A 23,379-nucleotide genomic window follows, 5' to 3' on the forward strand; every position below is an offset into this window, starting at 1 on the left:
TGTGCTTATTGTATTTACTTGCAGCCTGGTAGATTTTTTTACAGTACTAGTTTTATCTGAACACCATGAAAAGCTGACTGTTGCACTTAATTTTTAATTAGAACTATTTATAGACCATATTTCAAGATAAAAAGCCCTCCCAAGAAAACATCAAAAGTTAAAATGAGGATACCAATAATTTAAATACAATTAAAGCAATGTCCGCACGATATAAAAATTGGTCTCCACTAGGATTCAGGCAGTCCTTCAACTAAACTAATTATTATTCACTCAGATTCAAGACTTTAAAGTTCATGATCAGCATGTAAGGCAATCTGGATTCGAAGGAGAATCAATTCTTTATAGAAGTAATGTCTTTTTCCAAAGTTGTATGGTGGGAATTAAGGAGGCGCTGAACAGATGCAACAGGGGTGCCCAACATGATATGCCACATCTAATGGGACAGGTAGTGGTATTTGGTATTTGGGGAGAGGCAGGTAATTCAATTCCATGTCACGAAGGGCTTTAAAAGTTAAAACCAGCACCTTGAATTGAACCTGGAATGCAGCTTGCAGAGCAGAGGTGGGACATGTGGTATTCTGGAACAACACATAGCTATCAGTACAGTACAGTACAGTTGTATTCTGCATCTGAAGCTCTACATCTACAACTCCTTGTAGACCACGTTACAGTAATACAAATGTGTAGGTGAGTAGGGTATCAATGATGTGAGCAGAACTTCCTGATCCAGGAACATGTACAATTGGTTCACAACATGAAGCATCCAGAGCAGAGGTGGGTTCCTACCAGTTCGCACCTATTCAGTAGAACCGGTTCCTCAAATCTACTGAACCGGTTAGAAGAGGTTCCACCAGTGGACCCGGAAAGCAGGCTACACCTACAGAAGAGGTTCCAAAAGTTTTGAAACCCACCACTGGTCCTTGGATATGATTATTCTACACTATCATGCTCATATTTATAAAACTCAGTGCCTATGTGAAAGGTAAGGATGACTACTGCGTTTGTGGTGCAATCAGAACATTGCGTGTGTTGAAGTTGTTTTAACGCAAACCAAAGATGCCTTTTAAAAAACAAGTTTACATCATATTCTTATGCATGCCAGTGCTGTGTGTGAGGTAATTTAAGGTGGTTCTGACAAGTGTTGTCGGCATCTTCATATCCGGTCACATGGGCAGCAAGCCACTCCCATCCGGTCACATGGGTGGCAAGCCACTCCCACAAAGGAGGCCACACCCACAGAGTAGGTTCGAACAATTTTTGAAACCCACCACTGATCCAGAGGCCCTCCTATCCACAACTGTGATTGCTCGTTGAGCAGGAGTCATAATCCAGGAGAATCCCCAGATTGTGCACTGGATATGTCTGGGGCAGTGCCACCCCATCTCACATCAAAGATGGTGTCGTTCCCAGAACTAGAAGATTTCAAAACCCAGAGCTACTCAGACTTGCCAGGGTTCATCTGAAGCTTGTTGTTCCCCCATCCAGGCTTTCCCTGCCTGCAGGCATCATGGCATCACTTAATTTTCCTGGGGCAAAGATATATAATTGGTAGGGGTGAAATGCTACAGGTTCTGTAGAACCGGTAGCAAAAAACGCTAAAGTTCGCCTGAACCGGTAGTAAAAAAAAAAGCTATAAAAATTGGGGGGGGGAGGTTCCATGACACTCAGCTGTGCCATGCGATCGTCGGAACCTTTCCCCCCCACTTTTTAAAGCATTTTTTACTACCTATTCACCGCCCTGGTAGTAAAACAATGCTTTAAAAAGTGCAAAAAAATGGTACCGACAATCGCGTGGATCAGCTGTGAGCCACGCGATCGTCGAACCCTCTTTATTTAACCTTTTAAAGCATTTTTTTCCTACCTATTCACCTGAACCAGCAGGAAAAAAAATGCTTTAAAAAGTAGAAAAAAGTTGGCCACATGACCCCCCCACAAGCCACGCCCACAGAACCGGTGGCAAAATATATATATATTTCACCACTGATAATTGCACATTATCAACACACTGTTGATACCTCAAACCCTTGGCAATGGATGAAATCACCCAACAGGTTCATGTAGTTGTTAAACAGGAGAGGAGACAGCACCAAATCTGCAGCACCCCACACAATAGGGGCCAAGTACAGCACTTCTCCTTCTCAATCAATACCTACTGGAATTGTCCCTGGAGGAAGGACGAGAATCAGTAAAACATTATGCCACCTATCCTTAATCCTCAAAGCCAATCCAGAGGGATACCATGGCTGATGGTTTCAAAGGTTTCAGAGAAGTCAAGTAGGGCATGGATGACCCTCATTCTGCCCTTGCTTGAGGTCATAGAAAAATGCCAGCAATGCTGCTTCCATCCCAAAGCCAAGCCTGAATTGCAATTGAAAGGGATGCAAATAATCTGCTTTTTCCAACATTTTCTATCCTCCCTTTTGGTGGAGACATGATTGAGAAGGTGGTTACTTCCAGCTTGCATACGAATATGGAATGATCTTTCAAGGTAAGATCAAGAGGAAGGAAATAAACAAATAGGTTCCCTGACCCGCTGGTGCTACAAAGGAATGCTAGTGCCAGCAGCTAGGATTCCAGTTTAGACCTTATATCTGCTGTCAAACAACAAGTATTGAAGACATGGACAAGAGCTGATATAGCTGACCCATATTCAGAACTGTGCAATTGTGTTTACCACAGGTGTAATTACAAGAGTGATCTCCACAGCAACCAATGTTGCCAAAGGCTGAGTGGGAAATCTTGGCATCAAGTAACCAAGAACTACAGATCTGACCCTCTGGTTGGAAGTACTCAGAAGTAGCTGGGGGGAGGGTATGCAATTGCTACTGGGCTACACATAATAAAAACAGATGCCAAAGATAGAATGGGGTAGACAAAATTGCCCTCCTCACAGAGTGTGACCGATGTAATTTCAAAGTACTGTGAGGATTGCTGCTGTGTAATTCTAGTCCCTGGGACATGAAGTGTTCTAAATAGCACTTGTAGTCTTCACAACTAAAATAATAAAATGGTATAAGAAACAGAAAATACAGCCAACACTCAGCAGAATTTCAGCAGAAGCAGCAAAAATCTGTAATGTACCTAATGATGACTGAACTAGGAATAAGCAGCTAAGAAGTCAGCTCTCTTTCCCTGTTTAACATTATCTTGTGGGTAGCATAATGGTTAACACTCTATAAGCATTTGTTTAGTACTCTTTTAAACCTGCAAAATGTCCTGCAACTGGAAAGGATGGAGGTGCCTCCAGCAGCCACAGTGGCCAGTAAGAGCTGAGCAGATCCCAATCCCTGGCCATCTTATCAATCACATATTCAAGGAAGCCTACAAGATGGCTATCAGCAGCCAAAATTGTGTAGGGAGAATGGGAATGCATAAAAGTTATGCTCTATGGTTGTGGGCTGGCTGCAGGAAGCCTCTGTCCCAGAGTGTAGTTCCAGAGCGCTACTGCCGGAAGACTTGGCAGCGGATCTCTGGTATCTCTGGTATTTGGAAGCACAATGTTTGGAGCATTGTGGTGGCAGTGGCAGTGGCCAGTGGTGCTGTGGCGGCGGCAGCAGTGGGGCCATGGCGGTGGCTGCACCCTGGTCCGGCCCTGCAGGGAGAACTGGGCATGGTGAGGCTGGGAGGCATGTGAGCTGGAGGCAGAACAAGGGCTCGCACAACCTCCCTTTCCAGCTGGGCAGAGCACCATGTGGCTTAGCACCTTTGAGATATTACTGGGTCGGTGAGTGGTGCTCTGCCCAGCTGGAAAGGGGCGTTGCCAGGTGGCTGCTCATGAGAGCAGCTGCCCAGCAACCCCCCACTCCAGCTGGGCACAGTGCCACCCACCAACCAAACGGTATCCCAAAGGTGTCAAGCAATGTGGGTGCCTTTGCCCCCCTCCCCCCTGCTCATGCGGCTTTGCGCCTTTGGGATATCTCTAGGTTGGTGAATGGTGCTCTGCCTGGCTGGAGTGTGGAGTTGTCCAGGGGGCTTATTATTGGGGGAGGGCATATATTTTTGCCCACAGGAAAAATATGGTATGGCCTTATTATCAGGACATGTCGTAATTTCAGGGAAACACGGTATAAAATTTCATATTATCAATCTAGTATATATACATGCTTTATTATCATTATTGATCATGTATTTGACTATAGCTATTATTACTTTATCTTATACATAATATTCAAAGTTTAACTACATTTAACTATTTTTCTTTTGTGACATTTCATTTCATCATCTTGTATCCTTCCAGAAATAGTGCAGGCCAATATCTCTTGCCATTTGTAGAATCTGTATTTTAAGCGTTTTCTTGATAAGTCTTATGTGGACTTCTCTTGACAACTTGTTGTTCATTGGCTATCTTAAAAGAATTCGAAACCCTCCATCTGTTCCTTTCATCTGCTTGACTTTTGTTATCACTGGTGCTTCTGCCAAAATTACTCTCATTGTTTCTGCCAAATTTTCTCCCCTATCTTCATCTATGTTTTGACATCTGAGATAGAGTTCCAGTTCATCGATCTCTCCTTTCCGTATTCCACACTTATCATTTCCCTCCACACTTGATTTGATGTCAATGTCAACAATTTTCTTATCATTTTCATATGTCTCTGTAATTTTTTGAACTGTTCTCAAATTTCATTGTTGTTTTATAAGTATTCTCAACTCTTCCCTCCATACTTTCTGTATTTTGATATTTTGCATTTTGATCTCTAAATTTTGATCTATAAAGACTCTTTTCAATTCTCTCTGTAGTTATTAAGAGTTTTTGAATTTCTAACAATTTTTTTCAATGTTAGTTCCTTTTCCTCTTCATATAGTGCCATTTTTCCAAGTTATATAAACTGCCACTAAAACGTCCAAGGCTTTTGCTAGGTTTCAAACAAATTCAGCGAAGTTTTTTCCACTGACCCTTTCAGTAAACCAAGCCGATAGCTTTGTAATATCAGATGCTTCCAAGCCTCTAGCCACTAGATGGCAGTGTTACATCTTTTCCCTCTGTTTTTGGCTCTCTTTTCTAAACTCCGAACTCCGGAAGGAGTTTTTCTCTGGAAAGAGAAAAAAAATGTTTAAAGATTACGATCCAGCTGAGCCTTGCGAGGAAAGAGGCTTTTCATCCACAAACACAAAAAATGGGAAAAGTATAGAGGAAGAAGGAAGCCCCAAGATTGCATGTCGTGTCGTTGCGACATCAAGCCCCGCCTCTGATGTTGAACCTTTTATGGGCTCAAAAAGCTACAGGGATCCATGTATCAATTTTTCTTTCCACAATACTGAATCTTTCAAGCTTTAGGATGAGAACATGTTTTATTCTAACCCTTATGAGAAAACACTATACAGGGCGGGGCATAACCTTTTCCTAGGGGGTCACAGCAACACTTGTAATAACAACACAAATAATTGATACACCATTCGAAAGCCCATCAAAAACTGAGTTTATTGACACGATTTAATAGTCAGTATGACCACCATTAGCCCTTCGAACAGCATTCAAACGAGGTGGATAAGAACACAACAAATCTTCAAACAGTTCCGTTCGATTTTCCAGATTTTTCAACACAGTTTCCAAATTCATTCTCAAAGTTTCAACCGAATATCGATTTTGACCTTGCTCCTGAATCATCAGAGCTTCCACTTCATCCTTAATTATGGCCCCAATGTTCTCTGCCGGATTGAGATCTGGCGAATTTCCCGGCCAGACGTCATTGCCCCAAAATTCGACATTGTTTTCCTTTAACAATTGCTGAGTCGCATTTGCACGCATGCAAGGAGCTTTGTCATGAAGAAAGACAGCCTCACCAACCACCAAGACATTGTCTGGATCACTGAGAAATGGAATGACATTCTCCAATAAAATTTTCTCACGGAAATAACTGCCATCCCAGGATTCCCCTTTATCCTTCAAAACCCAATGCAGTTTCTTGGCTGTGAAAATGACGAAAATCCCGATGCAAGTCGGATTGCGAACGATTTGTCGATATCGTTCATGTTTGGCGATGTCGTCGACGTCTTTAGCCCAAATTCGATCGTTCTGGAAATTCGGTTTTCGAATGGCATAAACGAAGAATTCGTCAGATGGCGCCAAATGAAGAAAATCTTCCTCGGTCCATTCAGACAACCAATCGCACAACCAAAGCCGATCTTGAACGTGTGTTTGAGTTTTCAATGGTTTGCAAATGACGTGGAATGGCTTCAAACCTTCTCGTTCTCGATATCGGCCGATTGTCCCTTGATCAACTCATTTTCCACGAATTTGAAGGATTTCTTGGGCCACTTTTCGGTTTCCTTTTCGTTGTTTGCGACTGCCAGTTGCAATGATGGCTTTGCTTTCTTGGGACAGTTGCAGAGGACGCCCTTCTCCAAATTTTGTGAAACATTCTTGGGCTGTTTTGTTCCAATTATCAGTAACCCAATCCGGATGACGTTTCAATTTGTTTGCAATCCATTTTCGATTGATAAACGTTGCTCCAGCATCGCGAGCCTCTCGAAAGGCAATGCATTTTATTCTGTCAATGATCCTTTGTTCTTCCGAATCGAATTTTCCAGCCATTCTTAAAGCAAATTTAACATTTAATAGCTCATTCAATTCAGTTTTTTATGGGCTTTAAAATGAGGTGTCGCGGAAGTTGTAAACTGCTGTCGATCTTGCTGTGACCCCCTAGGAAAAGGTTATGCCCCGCCCTGTAGATTACAAAGGAGAATATATTCTCAAAAAGAGTGGGCACTCTCCAACTGTAACACTCCTACATGCTTCCAATTCATTACAGTAATGTTACACTGAGGTACCACACAGTTGATTATTTCTGCAAACAATTTTTACCTACATAGAAAGCAGAAATTGAGGTTTTCTGTATTCCAAGTAAAGAAAAAACAATGATCTGAAATACTTATTTCAGCAATACCGACAAACTTACAACTATATCATTTTCGTTTCTCACCACTAAGATATTTAAATAATCTCTCATGAAATTACCCTCTGTCCTGTCTCTATTGCGTCATATATAAGTGCCATTCTAGTTTGTTCACCTCAAATGTGTTTTCAATGGTTTTCTTTTAAATGCCTTAATTTGAGATTCTCTAAATACTATTGAGCTGTTTTGCTTAGGACTCTTTTTCTTCAGAAGAATGCTTTCCCAGGAAAATATGCAGATAATGACGTCAATCCTTGGTGAGCATTTTTAGAAAAACAATAATTTAAAAACATCATTTTCCTGGAGCAAAGTAACCCTGAAATCTGTACACATCCTTTGCTCCACATAACATATGCTTTTACATCTTGGCTTCCTTGTTGCTGATCCCATCTATTCCTAATTACCATAAACAAGAAATAACTTTTGTTTCATCTCACACTCCAAGCCAACTGGGATCTCCCCTCTCTTCTGAAAGCTCCCCCTCCCCTTGATCTTCCTCCAAGAGAGCTATATCCAAGAAAACTAAAACATTTATTATTTTGCTTGACTGCTCCAGTATTCCAAATCCATCTCAACTGGTTATTAATCAGATTTCAGGGCAAGAGTGCTATAACAGTGGGTGAGATATTAAACTACTTGAGCTGTGTTATCCAGCCCATAATATGCTAGTCCTTCAGGGCACGTCCCATGTGTCATGTTGACCACACTGTAAAATAACAGAGCTATAAATCAAGGGCTGTGAGAATGAGGGCTCCCTGTGCCTCTAGCTTGCTTCTGTGCAAGGGGATACATTAGTCTACATGTTGTGACTGGAAGCCATGTTAAAACTATTTTAAAATCTAACATATTTTTAAATTGGCAGATGACTATTGTAATGGCCAATCTGCATAGAGGTTTGGTAAGGACAGCAGGCCGGTTACTGTCATTGCTTCATCTTCTCTTTGGGCCCTGGATCCTAACACAGTAAAACATGTTTCCTGTGAAATTTTAAAAATGCCCACGTTTCTACAAAAGCAGGGTATTATGCTAGCAAAAGTGCCCCTGTTAAGATGGCCATAACTCTTTATCCAGCAAGCCGCTTTTCTGCTTGGGCTCCCATGTCCAATGATCCCCAAAGGGAAAGGCCTAGGAGAAGCCAGATTCAAGCCCATTCTCAGCCACAGAAATGTACACGTGGCTTTGGCCAGTTGTTCTCTCTCAGCTTAACCTGCATTGCAAGATTGTGATTATGAGGCGAAAATCAAAGAAGATGTTGGAACTGCTGGAGAAAAGGCAAGCCGGATGTTTAACTAATAAAAGAGCTAATTCTAAAGTCTACTGTCAAACCCCACTTCTCCCTGGTGGTTTGGTTTTTCACAACTGTATGAAACAATCCTCTTTTAGAGAAGGATACTTCCCGCTTCTTACCTGCTTTGGGCTGTTCTTTTTCCAACACTTTCTTTCTGAGAAGGTGAAAATGTCTCTCGCTTTTTCTCCGCGTCCCTGTTGGCTAGCTCGCAAACTACAGGTTGATATGAGCCCAAAATTGATTTTGCTAAGTGAGACATTTGTTAAGTGAGTTTTGCCCCATTCTACTACTTTTCTTGCCACATTTGTTAAGCAAATCACTGCAGCTGTTAAATTAATAACACAGTTGTTAAAGTGAATCTGGCTTCCCCACTGACTGCTTTTCAGAGGGTCACAAAAGATTATCACAGAACAACCCCAGGACACTACAACTGCCATAAATATGAACCAGTTGCTCAGCATTCTAATTTTGATCTTGTAACCATGAGGATCCGGCAGTTGTTAAGTGTGAAAAAGTGGCCATAAACAGGTACAAGATAGCAGGTATAAATATAAACATAAATATAAACTTGAACATTGGGCACTATCTAATAAAATGAAATTTAATGGTGAAAAGAGTAAGGTTCTACATTTAGGCAACAAAAACGAAATGCACAGGTACAGTATAGGTGGTACCTTCCTCAATAGTAGTAACTGTGAGAGGGATTTTGGAGTCCTTGTGGACAACCATTTAAATATGAGCCAGCAGTGTGCGGCAGCTGCCAAAAATCCAACACAGTTCTAGGCTGCATAAACAGAGGGCTAGAATCAAGATCACGTGAAGTGTTAATACCACTTTATAATGCCTTGGTAAGGCCACACCTAGAAGACTGCATTCAGTTTTGGTCACCACGATGTAGAAAAGATGTGGAGACTCTAGAAAGAGTGCAGAGAAGAGCAAGAAAGATGATTAGGGGACTGAAGATTAAAACATATGAAGAACGGTTGCAGGAACTGGGTATGTCTAATTTAATAGAAAGAAGGACTAGGGGAGACATGATAGCAGTGTTCCAATATCTCAGGGGTTGCCACAAAGGAGAGGGAGCCAAACTATTTTCCAAGGCACCTGAGGGTAGAACAAGAAGCAAAGGGTGGAAACTAATCAAGGAGAGAAGCAACTTAGAACTGAGGAGAAATTCCCTGACAGTTAGAACAATTAATCAGTGGAACAGCTTGCCTCCAGAAGTTGTGAATGCCCCAACACTGGAAGTCTTTAAGAAGATGTTGAATAGCCATTTGTCTGAAACGGTATAGGGTTTGCTGCCTAGGCAGGGGGTTGGACTAGAAGACCTCCAAGGTCCCTTCCAACTCTGCTATTGTATTGTAACATGGACATGAATGAAAGAAATGAATACAAATAAATGGGGACAGTAGGACAGGGACGGTAGGCACACTGGTGCGCTTATGCACGGATGTGTTAGGAATGGGGTGAGGTCCACAGTAGATAGTTTGAGATTGAAGCTGTAACAAGTCAAGTAGAGCATTCCAGGTGTTGAGCATAAGTCACTTTTTTCGGTGCCCTTGTACCTTTGAACAGTCACTAAATGAACTGTTGCAAGTCGAGGACTACCTGTATTCCCGACTGAGCTTTCTCTGCCTTGCAACTATTCAGCGCCAAGAGAAACGCGCTTTGATTTCTTGGCCAGACACAAATGCAGCCGAGGTTCCGTCGGAGGCTTTTCCGTCTCCTCTTCTGCGTCTTTGTCTCCTCTCGGAGGCCAAGCGACGCGCGTAATTAATTGCCTCCCGAGTAGCCTTTGACGCGCGGGAGGAACCGGAGACCTCGGAGGCAGAGACGACGCGCTTGGCCCGTCCTCCTCCTGGGTTCCAGAGAGTAAGTCACCATCCGGCTACAACCTCCCCGATTTGGAAAGAAGAAAAGCCACGCGCAAGGCTCACCGCGGCCTCTTCTCCCTCCTTTTCTCCCTCCCTCCCTCTTTGTGGCGAGCCACAAAGCGAACATTTGTAGACGGTGCCTGGACGGGGTGGCGACGGGAAGCTGCCTCTCCGGCGGAGTGGCTGTTCACATCTCCAGAAGCGGCTGAGAGCGGCGGCACCGGCACTTGGTGCGGATCCCCCGGGATGGCTGGAGGTGATTCGGAAGCCGCGCAAGACGGAGCTGCAGGCGCCTCCGGCATCAAGAAAGAGGGCGCTAGGCGCTAAGTCCGCTTCCAGTCTGGATCCGGGAGAAGAGCGAAAGGACCGGGCACCTCCCAGCCAAAGCGCACATGGCTCAGGCGGAGTGCGGTTCTGGCGGGGTGAGTTCGTCGCTGTTGCTGCCGCCCGGCATGTGCGCGCTACGCTGCGTCCGGAGTCCTTGGCCGGGGCGCAGCGGCTGAAGGCACTTGCCGTGCCTTAGAGAGGTAAGTGGCATTCGCTGTGAAAGAGACGGCCGCCCTCGAAACTCAGCCCAGCCAGACGCTCAACTGAAGTTCCTTCTCCAGAAATCCGAGGCATCTTTTGCCCTTGAGTTCACTAGTGCCCAAGCAGTCTCAGCTGTTCTGCTAACCTGCAGATTTTTGCTAAAGAAGAGTGTCCTTGAGCATGTGCAGAGTGTTTGACAGTAGTCATGATAGCGACTGGCAGGAGAGGCCCCTTATGTAATAGCAGGAGAGCAGGGAATTGGAGCTGTATTAGCAGGAAAATCTGTGTCCTGGCTGAGTTGTAGTGTTTCACTCCAGGACTTATTCTGAATAATAAAGAAGATTAGAATATTATTCCAATTACAATAAGACAAGGTAAAACACTCCAGGAAATCAATACCACTTTATAATGCCTTGGTAAGGCCACACTTGGAATACTGCATTCAGTTTTGGTCACCATGATATAGAAAAGATGTGGAGACTCTAGAAAGAGTGCAGAGAAGAGCAACAAAGATGATTAGGGGACTGGAGACAAAAACACATGAAGAAGGGTTGCAGGAACTGGGTATGTCTAGTTTAATGAAAAGAAGGACCAGGGGAGACATGGTAGCAGTGTTCCAATATCTCAGGGGGAGCCAAACTATTTTCCAAGGCACCTGAGGGTAGAACAAGAAGCAATGGGTGGAAACTAATCAAGGAGAGAAGCAACTTAGAACTGAGGAAAAATTTCCTGCTGGTTAGAACAATTAATCAGTGGAACAGAAGTTGCCTCCAGAAGTTGTGAATGCTCCAACACTGGAAGTCTTTAAGAAGATGTTGGATAGCCATTTGTCTGAAACGGTATAGGGTTTCCTGCCTAGGCAGGGGGTTGGACTAGAAGACCTCCAAGGTTCCTTCCAACTCTGCTATTGTATTGTAAATAAGCAATTCCTTTGTGTCCCTGTAAACATGCAGGGTGTTTATGAATCCAAGTATTCCAAATCATATTGATTAGCTTTTCCAGGACAGGCTGTTTTGTCTATGATTGGGCTTGATTTTTAAGTATTTTGTATGCAAACATATGACCTCCAAAACACCCGCAGGTTTGGTGCTGTGACCAGCAGCAGTTTGAGGAAGACCTCCGGTAAACTTTTCCAGCATAGCTGAGGAGGAGGTGGGCAGGAAGTATAGGCCTAGCTATCAAGTCAGGCATCAGAGATTGAGACTGAGAGAATGTGAACATGGTGGTGAACTCCAGACAGCACAGACCATGATGCCTAAAGAAGATTTATTGTGCAAAAGAAAAGACAGGCTGTCATGTTATAGATCCAGAAACTGGCAAATGATGTTCTGGAATGCTTTGGCTCTCCACTTCTGTAAACATAGCAGCCGGTTGTGGGTTTTTACTGGTCACGAAGAGGCAGTAACTGATTGCCAGGTGGGAAAAACAGGATTCTAAACGTTTTTATTTGCACAACACTTTTTTTTCCCTTGCTGTTAAATTAACCCACTTTCTCTTTCAAATAATGTGGGTTAGATACACATACATACGTATGCAAACACAAATTCAGAGTTTAAAAGAATATGTTTCACATATTGTGCAAATTCTAAGTTCAGAGCCAGAATAAATGGATACCAGGTTCCTATCTCCCTCAGCCGTATTGCTGGAAGTGACTGTGGAGAATTTTTCAGCGTAATATAACCAGCAAGGCTGTTGTGAAAGATAAGCCATTTCTTGAGCTTTTAGGGGAAAGGTAGGATATAAATATAAAATGACAGTTGCTAAGTTTCAGGCAGCCTTATTCAAATGTCATTGAAAGCATCTGTAGGACTCAATTTTCCACAGGGGTAGATTATTTGGGAAGAAGGCATTCTTTGTCAATGACCCCAACATGTCAAATCAGAATTGATGCAGAGGAAATCTGATGCTAATTAGCTAGGAGGCATAGCACATAAATACCTTTTTCAAGACAGAGTTTGGAGAAGCAGTGCAACAAATGGAATTTTAATGTGGCCATAGAAGGAAGAAGTTCTGGCCTTAACTCAACCATGACCTTCACTGTGCAGTGTTCCCCACTCTGGTGCCCTCCGGGAGGACATGGAAATGCAGCTCCACAAATTACCCTCCAGAGAATTGATGGTCATGCTGCTTAGGAATCTTGGAAGTCACAGGAGTCAAAATGAGTCCTGCAATTAAGGCAAGTGAAGACAATGTTGACCCAGCTATTTATTAATCTAAATGAAGAAGAGACAGCATGATTTTTGGCTGGAGCAAAGTCCGGAAGGATGTCACCTGTGTTCTTTCCAGGCTCCTTGTTTCCTCAATGTTTTTAGATTACTTTAAAGAGAGAGCCAGTTGGTGTAGTGGTTAAGGCATTAGCTAAAAATCAGGAAGCTAGGAGATCATGAGTTCTAATCCCACCTTAGATACAAAACCATCTGGATAATCTTGGGCCAGTCATAATTTCTTATCCCTGGAAAAGAAGCAATGCCAAATCACTTCTAAAATTTTGCCAAAAAAAAATTACTGTCCAGGCAGTTTCCAGGAGGCAACACTGACTTGAAGACACCACTTGTATATTATACATATATAAATACATAGATTTTTTTAATACCTTCCCCCTAGCATCTTCCTCATTGACCAGAAATGCTTGTTTCTATCACTCCCCTTTTGCGAGAAAGCTAGACTCCTTTGAACAAGGTGTCCACTTAAGTTTTAAAGACTAGTTCACTGAATTTTACCTTCACATACAGCCTCTACTACTTTGTCACAAGTTCAAGATTTTGCTCCAAAGATCTACAAAAAGCGTAAGCGCCTAATAGTTAAAAAAAATATCAGCAGGATTAGCAAGGCAAAATTCTACATTTCATCATACTCTAATATTGTATGCCATAAAGTTATTTATTTCCTCCACTCCATTATTCTTACTTTTTACATAAATCTAATCAAGGACTGAAAGCAGTAAATAATATACAGAACATTAATACTTAATGGATTTTAGAGGCTCTATGTCAATTTTTAGGCTATTTTTAGTTTATTCATTTACTTAGCTATATGGATACAAATATTTTGCATTCTTTTTTCCCCCCTTTTTGTACTGGCAACTGACCATGATAACATTCCGTTCTATTCCATTCTGTTGTCTGTCAAATAAATCCCATAAACATTATTTGAATAAAAAACCCAGTGAATTGCTGCAGCCCAGGGTTATTTTTGGAAGTGCCCAAGGGGGAAACCCCAAAGATAAGCTGCTAAAACAGAATCCAAAGAAACTAGAAGAAGTGGTAGGAAGCAATTTTACCCCCTCATCCTCTGATGAAAAGGATTTTCAGTGAGTGACTATCTGATTACCATAGTAGCCATTTTGTGAGAGTGCCCACAGCTGACTCAAAATTCCATGTGGACCTTCTTTATCTTCCTTTGACCTAGATCAATCTCTGCCAGCTTGGTTCTTTCTGGCTCTGTGAGGTTGCACAGCCCCTTACCCACAGCCATTTACACAAACTTGTAGCTGGCATGATGGGATTTGCTATTTTAAACAAGGGAAGTCCAGGGCTAGAGAAAACCAACCTCGTGCATTCTATCCTCATGTGGGAGCTCTTCTACATCCACCCACACTATTTTTCTTAACGGTCTAGGTAGAGACAGTCTTTTTGTACATTCAACAGAGATCACTCCAGAGAAAAATGCATAAGCAGATTTCATATAGATTCAGGTATGAGCTCCTGCGCTCCGTTTTTGTGCTTAAACAGAAGCAGGAGAACATCTTGTACAGTTTGACTTCTTGGAAGAATGAAGGTTGCTATGATAATGGTGGTAGAACATCCCTGGAGATTATAAGGTACCGTCTAAAGCATATTGATACCATATAGATGTCAGAATGGGGAGGAGTGTTGCAAGTTGATAGTCAGTTTATGTATGGGGCTGAGAGGGAAGAAGTTGAATGGACGGTGAGTGCTTTTTAATCTATACCTTTTATACAAATCATTTATCTGAACGTGAGGATGACGAAAGATGGAAGCAAAGGGAGGGGGGTTTTTGTATCTCCTTATTCTCATTTATTTATCCATTGATTTTATTACAATTTATTTGTTTGATTGTTAAAGTTGCTTAGAATCAGACAGCAAAGAAGCTTCGATGATGATGATGATGATGATGATGATGATGATGATGATGATGATGATGATGATGATACAGCCCAGATGTGGTATGCACAAGCTTTTTTAGTTGCTTGATTTTCTGTTCTAAAGCAGAAACTGGAATACATTCTATTCACATTCGTTTTTCATTCGTGGGGTAAAAGAAACTGAAGGGGATCCAAATCCTTCCAATCCCAAACATTTTTATCAAGTGATGGATTCACCACTTTGTAGCTGAGCAGTAGCCATATTAGCCTTTAAGATTACTTATTTGCAATAGACTGGTATATTTGAATTAAGTTAAGTATAATCTTTATTGTCATTGTAATTAAATAGAGTGAAATTGGTTATTTATTAGTTATTTGTATATTTAATACAATCTAACTTTTTTGCAGGCAATAATTTATTTATTGGATGTGAAGATTATTACTCCAAAACAGAAATATCTCCATCTATTTACGGTGGTGGAGAAAAGTTCCAGCTTTTTAAACCTCTGGTGTAGTTGTCTTTTGATGCAAAAAATCTCTGGAGCACCAGATGGTTTCTGATTGCAGCCTAGTCTGTCCTTGAGAATGAAATCGAAATGCAAGGAAGAAATTTTCCATCTGTTTTGTCCTCCTGGTCTTCCTTAAACAGATGTAAAAAGAGGGAGCCCCTGGATCACTCGTATTCTACTAGCACGATCTTGTAGCTGCAGAGTGGGCATTAGCAAAAACATTTGGCATTTTTGAGGATTAAAGGACCTTTAAGGGACAAAAAATCATTCTTTTAAGCCTGGATGGCATCTATAATTAGGTTCTAAGTCCCCAGTCCTCTCTTGAAAATAGTGCAAACCTCAGTGTGTGGTACAAAGTCTGTTGTGACCTTGATATGAGAGTGACAGACAGAATAACAGAACTGGAAGGGACCTTGTAGGTCATCTAGTCCACCCCCCACCCCTAGCAGGAGACCCTACACTATTTCTGACAAATGGCAATCCAGTCTCTTCTTCAGAGCTTCCAGTGATGAAGCTCCAACAACTTCTGAAGGCAAGTTGTTCCATTGGTTGATTGTTCTCACTGTCAGAAAATTTCTCCTTATTTCTAGATTGAATCATTCCTTGATCAATTTCCATCCATTATTCCTTGTCTGGCCCCTTTAGGTGCTTTGGAAAATAGGTTATGCCCCTCCTCTGTGTGATAGCCCCTCAAATATTGGAACACTGCTATCATATCTTCCCTGGTCCTTCTCTGTGCTAGACTAGCCATGTTCAGTTCCTGTAACCATTCTTCATATATATTTAGCCTCTAGTCCCCTAATCATCTTTGTTGCTCTTCTCTGCCATCTTTCTAGAGTCTCAACATCTTTTTTATAGTGTGGTGACCAAAACTGGATGCAGTATTCTAGGTGTGGTCTTACTAAGACTTTATAGAATGGTATTAGTACCTCACGTGATCTTGACTGAATCTCGAGGTTAATGCAATTTAGGATTACATTGGCTTTTTTGGCTGCTGCTGTACACTGTTGGCCATATTTAATTGGTTATTCCCTAAGACTTCAAGATCCCTCTCACAGTTATTGCTGTTAAGCCTGTTTTCTCCCAGTCTATATATGTACTTTTGGTTTTTCTTGCCTAAGTGTAAGACTTCACTTTTCTCTACATTGATTTTCATTTTGTTAGTTATGGCCCAGTGTTCAAGTCTGTCAAGCCCCATCTGGATCTCGAGCCTATCATGTAGGCTGTTGGCTATTCCTGCCAGCTTAGTTTAATCTGCAAATTTGATAAAGTCCCCTTCTATTCCCTCATCTAAATCGTTTATGAAGACATTGTAGACAGTGGTTGCACAGTGGAGTCATTATTGAAATAAGAGTATAGGTATACAATGATCTTAGCTGGGGTTAAAGGCCAAATTTATATATAGTACTAATTTGTATTCTAAAGTTTATTCACCTTGTTTACAAAATAACTTCTGAAGAAATTATGGTTTAGAAGGCTGTTTGCATCTGGCTATTTCTAATAATGAGGGAGAGTCAGTTTTTGCTATACAAAGGCACAATATCCACCAACATCTGTGCTACCCAAAGGCACAATATTCACCAACATCTGTGGGAAGCAACAGAAATTTGTACTAGAAGTTGCTACTCTATCCCTTGGTTTCTCAACTTATGGAATGTTATCTTCTGTATCTCTTGGCTCTCCTCTATATCTCTTCTTCTCATCTTCTGCTTCTAGGAAAGAAGTGGGTGTCCCAAATCAATTGGTACAAACCTATTGGTATCTTTAGCACATTGAAGATAAGGCAGATATGCGGTTGTCTGAGGATTCTATTCATCTAAGATTAGCTATTCATCCCATTTTGAATAATGTTATATTCCATCCTGCAAAGCAGCAAATTCTCGTATTGGAATTATTCTTCTGCCAAAATCTACTTACAGAGTTAATTGGAACTTCTGGTCTAATCATCATCTTTTTAAAAAACATCATCTTCATCCTCATGGTTTCACAAACAAAACAGCCAGTTCTTGTTTGACCTGTAATCATCTCCTCAATGGTTCACTGTAATGTATTCTATGTGGAACTGTTCTTGAAGACTGTTCTGAGGCCTCAGTTTGCCCAGAATGCGGCTATCATTGCTTTGAGCAGAACCACTTGGTTAAATCAAATTATTGTGATTGGTAACCAGAGTCAGGGATGTAATTCCAGGCTCAATTTATAGAGCTGGATTTGACCTTTAAAAATCTAAGCAGCCTGTGGATCAGAATTTCAATCATCTCCCATACTGTGAGCCTTTGCTGGGTGAAAAATGTTTCTTTGTACTTTCCAGTTGTTAAAAGTGCAACAAGTAAAGGGACACAAAAGACATTTTAAAAAGTCAGGTACAGGTCTAGGAAATGGAAAACCTCTATAAATAGCCCCCGTAGAGTTTTTAGATAGCTGGCTTACAGATGTCACTAAGACCTGTCTCATCATTCAGCATTAATATGCTATTGCTTTATTTTGCTTTTACTTACTTTAAAAAAAACCTCTCCTACTACTAATCTAGAATGCCTTGCAAAAAAATGGTAAGCAAATCAGTACTTATGCTCTATGCTATCTTGCTTTCTTATTGGTTATTTGAACTTTGAAACAAAATGTATAAAACAGCCAACTTTTGGAGTTGTTGAAATATTTTATTTGTTTTATGTACACACATTTAAGAATTTTAGAATAAACCATAAACATAGAAATAGTATATCAGAAAATTGATAATTATTGGGCTCCGGGTGGTTTTTGCTCTCCTCTATTCCAGAGGTCTTCAAACTTGGCAACTTTAAGACTTGTGGACTTCCACAAGTTGAAATCCACAAATTTTAAAGTTGCCTAGTTTGGGGACCCCTGCTCTGTCTCCCTGAGTATAAGACGCACCAAGATTTTGAAGAGGCAAATTTTTTAAAAAGTTTTTGCACTCTGAAGACCTCCCAAAAATGGCCATTTTTTTTCAAAAAAAAGGGCATGCATAGCCTTTAAGAGGCTTGTAGAGTGCTCCTGGGGGTGGGGGGGGCAAAAATGTGCAAAAAAAACCCAGCCCTTTTATGTCAAAAAAGGGCATATATAGTCTTTAGGAGGCTTCCAAAGTGCTTCTGGCGGCTGAGGGGGCAAAAATGAGCGAAACTCGGCTCATTTCTACCCTCCCCACCCCTAGGAGCATTCTGGAAGCCTCCTAAAATCTATGCATGGCCATTTTTGCAAAGGGGGCAGGGTTTCAGGAGGCCAAAAATGCTGTATTCAGTGTATAAGACACCCCCTGATTTTCACTCTCTTTTTAGGGGGGGGAAAGGTGTGTCTTATACTCCGAAAAATACAGTAACCTTTTTTCCCAATTGCAAAGCTTACAGGACAGGTAGATGTACTCAATTTACAAGTGATCACTTAGCAATTATTCAAAGTTACAACATACCTCTCTCCTCAAAACTACTTAAGTTCCAGTGTCACCCCTCCCCCACAGTCATGTGACTGCATTTGGGGGGCTCGGCAACTGGTCACATTTGCAGCTGTTTACAGTTCCCCTCAATCATGTGAATGTGATTTATGATAGTTTTTCCAGAAACTGGTATTTATTTTTGGTATCTAGCAAAAGCCAGCCCATTGCAAACAATGGGCTTGCTTAACAACCGTAGCATTCAGTTAATGACCATTGTCATTATTGTGTCCACTTAACAACAACTGCCACAAAAAAGGTTGTAAAATTGAGTTGGTCATGTGATGACCTATTTAATAACCATGAAGACTTACGACTGTAATTGCTAGGCTCATATACACATAAATACACACAAAACTTTCATTGTAAATGAAATGGAAATAAATTCATTTAGGCCAATTTTCCAACTGTTCTACATTTACTAGTCATTTGGAGTATGGCGAAGAAGTGTACGGTAGAGCAAATAATTAGGATCCAGTCAGTTCTACCCATTTTACATTTTGGGGGAACTTTATAACATTAGATACTCACTCTTGCAAATAATAAGACTTGGAAACCAGAATGAAAGAGAATTCAAAACTGGATTTTCCTCTACAAGTTTGCAGAGTGATATCCTCCCTCCCAAGGATGTTTTTCTGAGAAATGATAAGATGGTTCCATGAGCAAATATAATCACATGTCATTTTCATTCCATCCTTTCTCGGCCGTCATCGTCTTTTTCCTTTCTGCATCTGAAACAGCCAATTCAGATCCTGGGATCTGACTTTTGGTTAAACTTGGATTGCAGAGATTCCGCATTGATGGACGGCAATGTATAAATACTTGATCCTAAAAAAGTAAACAGAAATTGTCATTTTTAATTAGATAACTAACTTAAGGTGCTGGAACGTCAGGGAGACTCAGGGATGGGGGAGGTAAAAATACGTAAATTCGGATTTAATAGCTGCGTGTTAGTCCTATAGACAAATTACAGCACTTGTAAGCTTGACATTACAATTGTTCTCTCAAAGTGGCTGGATGAATGTTTGCTTAAATAAGAATCACTTCTGCATATACTGCAATTGAATTGTTCTCCTGCAGAAATATCAGTTTTAAAAAACAACTATTTTTAAGTCTTTGCAACTGAATCTCATTTAATGAGATCTTTTTCTTCCCATTGCTTGTATTTCCGTTTTATTTTTTTCTTTCAACTTAATACCACAATCATGACAACTCCTGTAAAGCAACAGGAAAAATCAATAACAAATATAATGGCCTTTCAGAGAAATTGTTGCAATAACTTTTGTTAGTGTGTGTGGGGGCAGAGAGGGAAAAGCATTAATAAAGATTTAATGACAAATCCTGCATGCACCAGGTCTGGATGTTGTGTTAGAGATCCTTGATTTCTAATATGAAAACATGGGGACTCCACTGTCCACAGTACTACAGTTTGTTTTGCAAATGGTCAATACCTGAAACATGCAATAAGGGTTAGAGTTAGGACTGGATCCAGGGAATTAATTTAAAAAAAAGAAGATATAACATACATAATCTACTACAGAGTGATCAATTCGCCACAAGAAACCATTGTTTGCCCTATAATATCACTGGATGACATTGCCAGTTCTCGCTGCTTTAGCAGAGTAAGGAAGATACTCAGAGATGATTCACACCCTGGTCAGTGTCTCTTTGCACTTCTAACCATTGGGCAGAAGACATTGAATCATAGCCAACCGGACAAATAGGTTTAAAAATAGTTTCTATCCTTGGACTGTCAGACTCTTAAACACAACCACAATCACTCCATGTACACGCGGAAACATATGACTAGTTTTTCTTTATTTTTCTTCCTAATTACTTGCATAGGGATTATTCTTTATACTATTTATGCTGTTTGCATTTTTTGTCATGGATTGCACCAGTGACGCTAAAACTAATTTTGTTGTATACATGATGTACAATAACAATAAAGGCTACAATAAATACAATACTATTCTATACTATTCTATACTATACTATACTATACTATACTATACTATACTATACTATACTATACTATCTACGCATTCTATTGCTTTCCTACATAAATGGATTTAATTGTAGCAAACAGCAATACTGAATTATGTCAATTTGGAATTTTTACTGTTCCATCCTGATTTATGTAATGAAAGAAGGGAAAAGACTGGCAAAAAAAAATGTTTCTAAATCTAAAAATATTACAGAAAGATCAGGTTTTTTTTCCCATAGCGAACATTGAAAGCTATCTAGATGTGGCTTCCAGAGGAAGTCTCAAGGGCACTTTTTTCTCTCAAAAGGCAACTGGGCTGCTTTTTCCCTGAGGAAGAACAACAAAACATTTTGCTTCTCATCCAAGAAGCTTCATCAGTTGTGATGGCAGCGGGCGGGAGAGTAGGAATGAAAGGATAAGTACTGACAGTTGAGACTGGATGGTGGGGAGATGGAAGTATTGTATTTCTTTGCAGTCATCCAGTTGTTAGCACTCTCCCTGAGAGCTCTTGAAGGCACTTGTGGGTTTATCTTTTCCCGCAGGGTCACCTGAATCAGGGTGCAACTGGTTGTGAAATCTTCTTAGAACCATTGCAAGGGCTGCATTGCAGACTAGAGATAGGTGGTGTCTTATCCCTCCCCCTCTGTTGAGAGAGGGCTGTTCATAAATGGCCTCTCTACCAGAGGTGGTATTCAGCCAGTTCTGACCGGTTCTAACTGGTAGCGGAAATTTTGAGTAATTCAGAGAACCTGCAAATAGGCTGGCCCCGCCCCTGCTGCCTCCCAGTTGATCGGTGTGATCTATTGCTGCCTCCCAGCCTCCCAGGCTAGGTCTTCTTTTGTTGCCCTGCACAGAACTGAGCTGGAAAGCAGGTGAGTGGTGTGGGGAGAGAATGAGGATTTTCCCTGCCGCACTCACCAAGCCATGCCCACCAAGCCAAGCCACACCCACAGAAACAGTAATAAAAAAAAAATTAAATCCCACCACTGCTCTGTACCCTTATTTCAAACCAATTATCCTTTCTCCAGAGGAAGGAATGGACCAAAGGCAGCATCACTCCAACACTTATGGAGATCTCAAGTCCTCTCCCTGTGTGGAGAGGAATAACCAAAGAGCCCATTCCCTGCACTTCACCCCACAGCAATCATCAGCTCTGATGACTGCTGACAGAATGAAAAGTTGATTGATTGCTGTGAAATGAAGACATTTCACGGCGGATGAGTTTCCTTCAATCCTTAGTGAGGGAATGTTTTAACAAGTTTAATAACTTTTTTAAAAAAAATTGTAATAGCAAAAGAGTGAGGCTCATTGATATTTTGAAGAATCTTGCAAGATAAAAGAAATGAAAAATCAAACCATGATATTATTTGAATGGACTAAAGATTAAGATTGTTAGACATAAAAGAAAGGAATACAAAGTTGATTTATCTGAGTAAGTTTAAAATAGATGTATTTTATTTCTGGCAACAGTTAATAAACTTTTGCTGACAACAGAACTGAAATGACAATGCTTTATGGATTTGTTCATAGGTACGGGACGGAATATGGGAAGAAGAGATTGTTGTATTTTAAGAGGAAGTGCTAAGTTATTAAAATTGTTTATACTTATGATGAAAGTGGGAAGTCTTTATAATGTTTTTTCTTTTTCTTTACTATATTCTTAATTTGCTTTCTATTTCTTTTTTTCTTTGCATCTTCTGCTCTTTATTCTTCTGTCTTTCTTAATCTAGTTTTTACTGTTGTAATTATAACCTTTAATAAAATTATTATGTAGCAAGCTAAGAAGATGCTTCCGTCAATAAAACATTTAGACGTAGATTATTGTATTGTATTGTAAATCTTGGCTTGTTTCACACATTGTACTAAGCATGATTTGTTTGGCTTTCATTTTACATGTTGCATGAATTTCATATAGTTATTTATAAATCAAGGTAAATGTATGTTGTTACATATTGTATAAACTAGCCTGCTGTGATTTATTTAATCTTTTTTTTAAACCATGGCATGGGGTAATGTGACTGAAGATGAGTTTTCACAAGTGGAGTAGTCCATTGGATTCAATTGAATTCTTGATGGTTTCAGTAGGTCTGCTCTCATTATGCTAGCTTAGATCCAAATCTTTAAATTTACACATGGAAAAATTAATGACCTACTGAAGTTATTTATTTGTTTGCAAAATAATCAAGGAAGATTACCTTCTTCAATAAGATTTCATTTGCAAAAGGCAATGGGATGCTATTTTTGTCTAGACTAAATTCAGAATAATTTTGAAACTCACAAAAAGCAGTCAGTGAAGCCCAAATACATATAATCTTTTTTCAGTGCTGTTGAGATATTGTCATGTTACTTGAAGTGACATGCACTGATTATGGTGAGAAAGTCTGTGCTAAATTTCAGTAAGAAAATAATCTGAATCCTTATGCTTTCTTCTGAATGGATTCTCTCCGATGTTTAATAATTAACATTTCATTTTATCTCAGTTGACACACTTCACAGAGAATTGGAAGAAGCTCATAGTATTTGTAGCTGTGTTTCAAAAGCCCTAAACTGCATTATGCCACTGTATTTATATGTGTACTGATACACACAAATGTGTGATAAGTGAGTATTGTGTAGAAGTGGTACGTGAGTATTGTGCACGATTGCAAAACAAAATCAGAGTTGGAGAATAGCTGAATGGCTGTTCAAACACTTCTCATTCAAATTTGTCTGGATAGAACAATTGTAATCTTGTTCTAAATGATACCAGGATT

At 40.5% G+C, this 23,379-nt stretch overlaps 1 protein-coding gene across 1 annotated transcript in view; it reads left to right on the forward strand.

Annotated features, from left to right (window-relative positions):
* The first annotated feature begins 10,310 nt into the window (after positions 1-10,310).
* Positions 10,311-23,379, forward strand: part of KCNS1 (potassium voltage-gated channel modifier subfamily S member 1) — a 30,305-nt gene continuing 17,236 nt past the window's right edge. The window contains exon 1 of the mRNA XM_032218509.1: positions 10,311-10,582. The gene's annotated coding sequence lies outside the window, so the exon portion shown is untranslated. The remainder of the gene's footprint in view (positions 10,583-23,379) is intronic.

This window comes from Thamnophis elegans, chromosome 5 (assembly GCF_009769535.1).
Source record: "Thamnophis elegans isolate rThaEle1 chromosome 5, rThaEle1.pri, whole genome shotgun sequence".
Taxonomy (NCBI): Eukaryota; Metazoa; Chordata; class Lepidosauria; order Squamata; family Colubridae; genus Thamnophis; species Thamnophis elegans.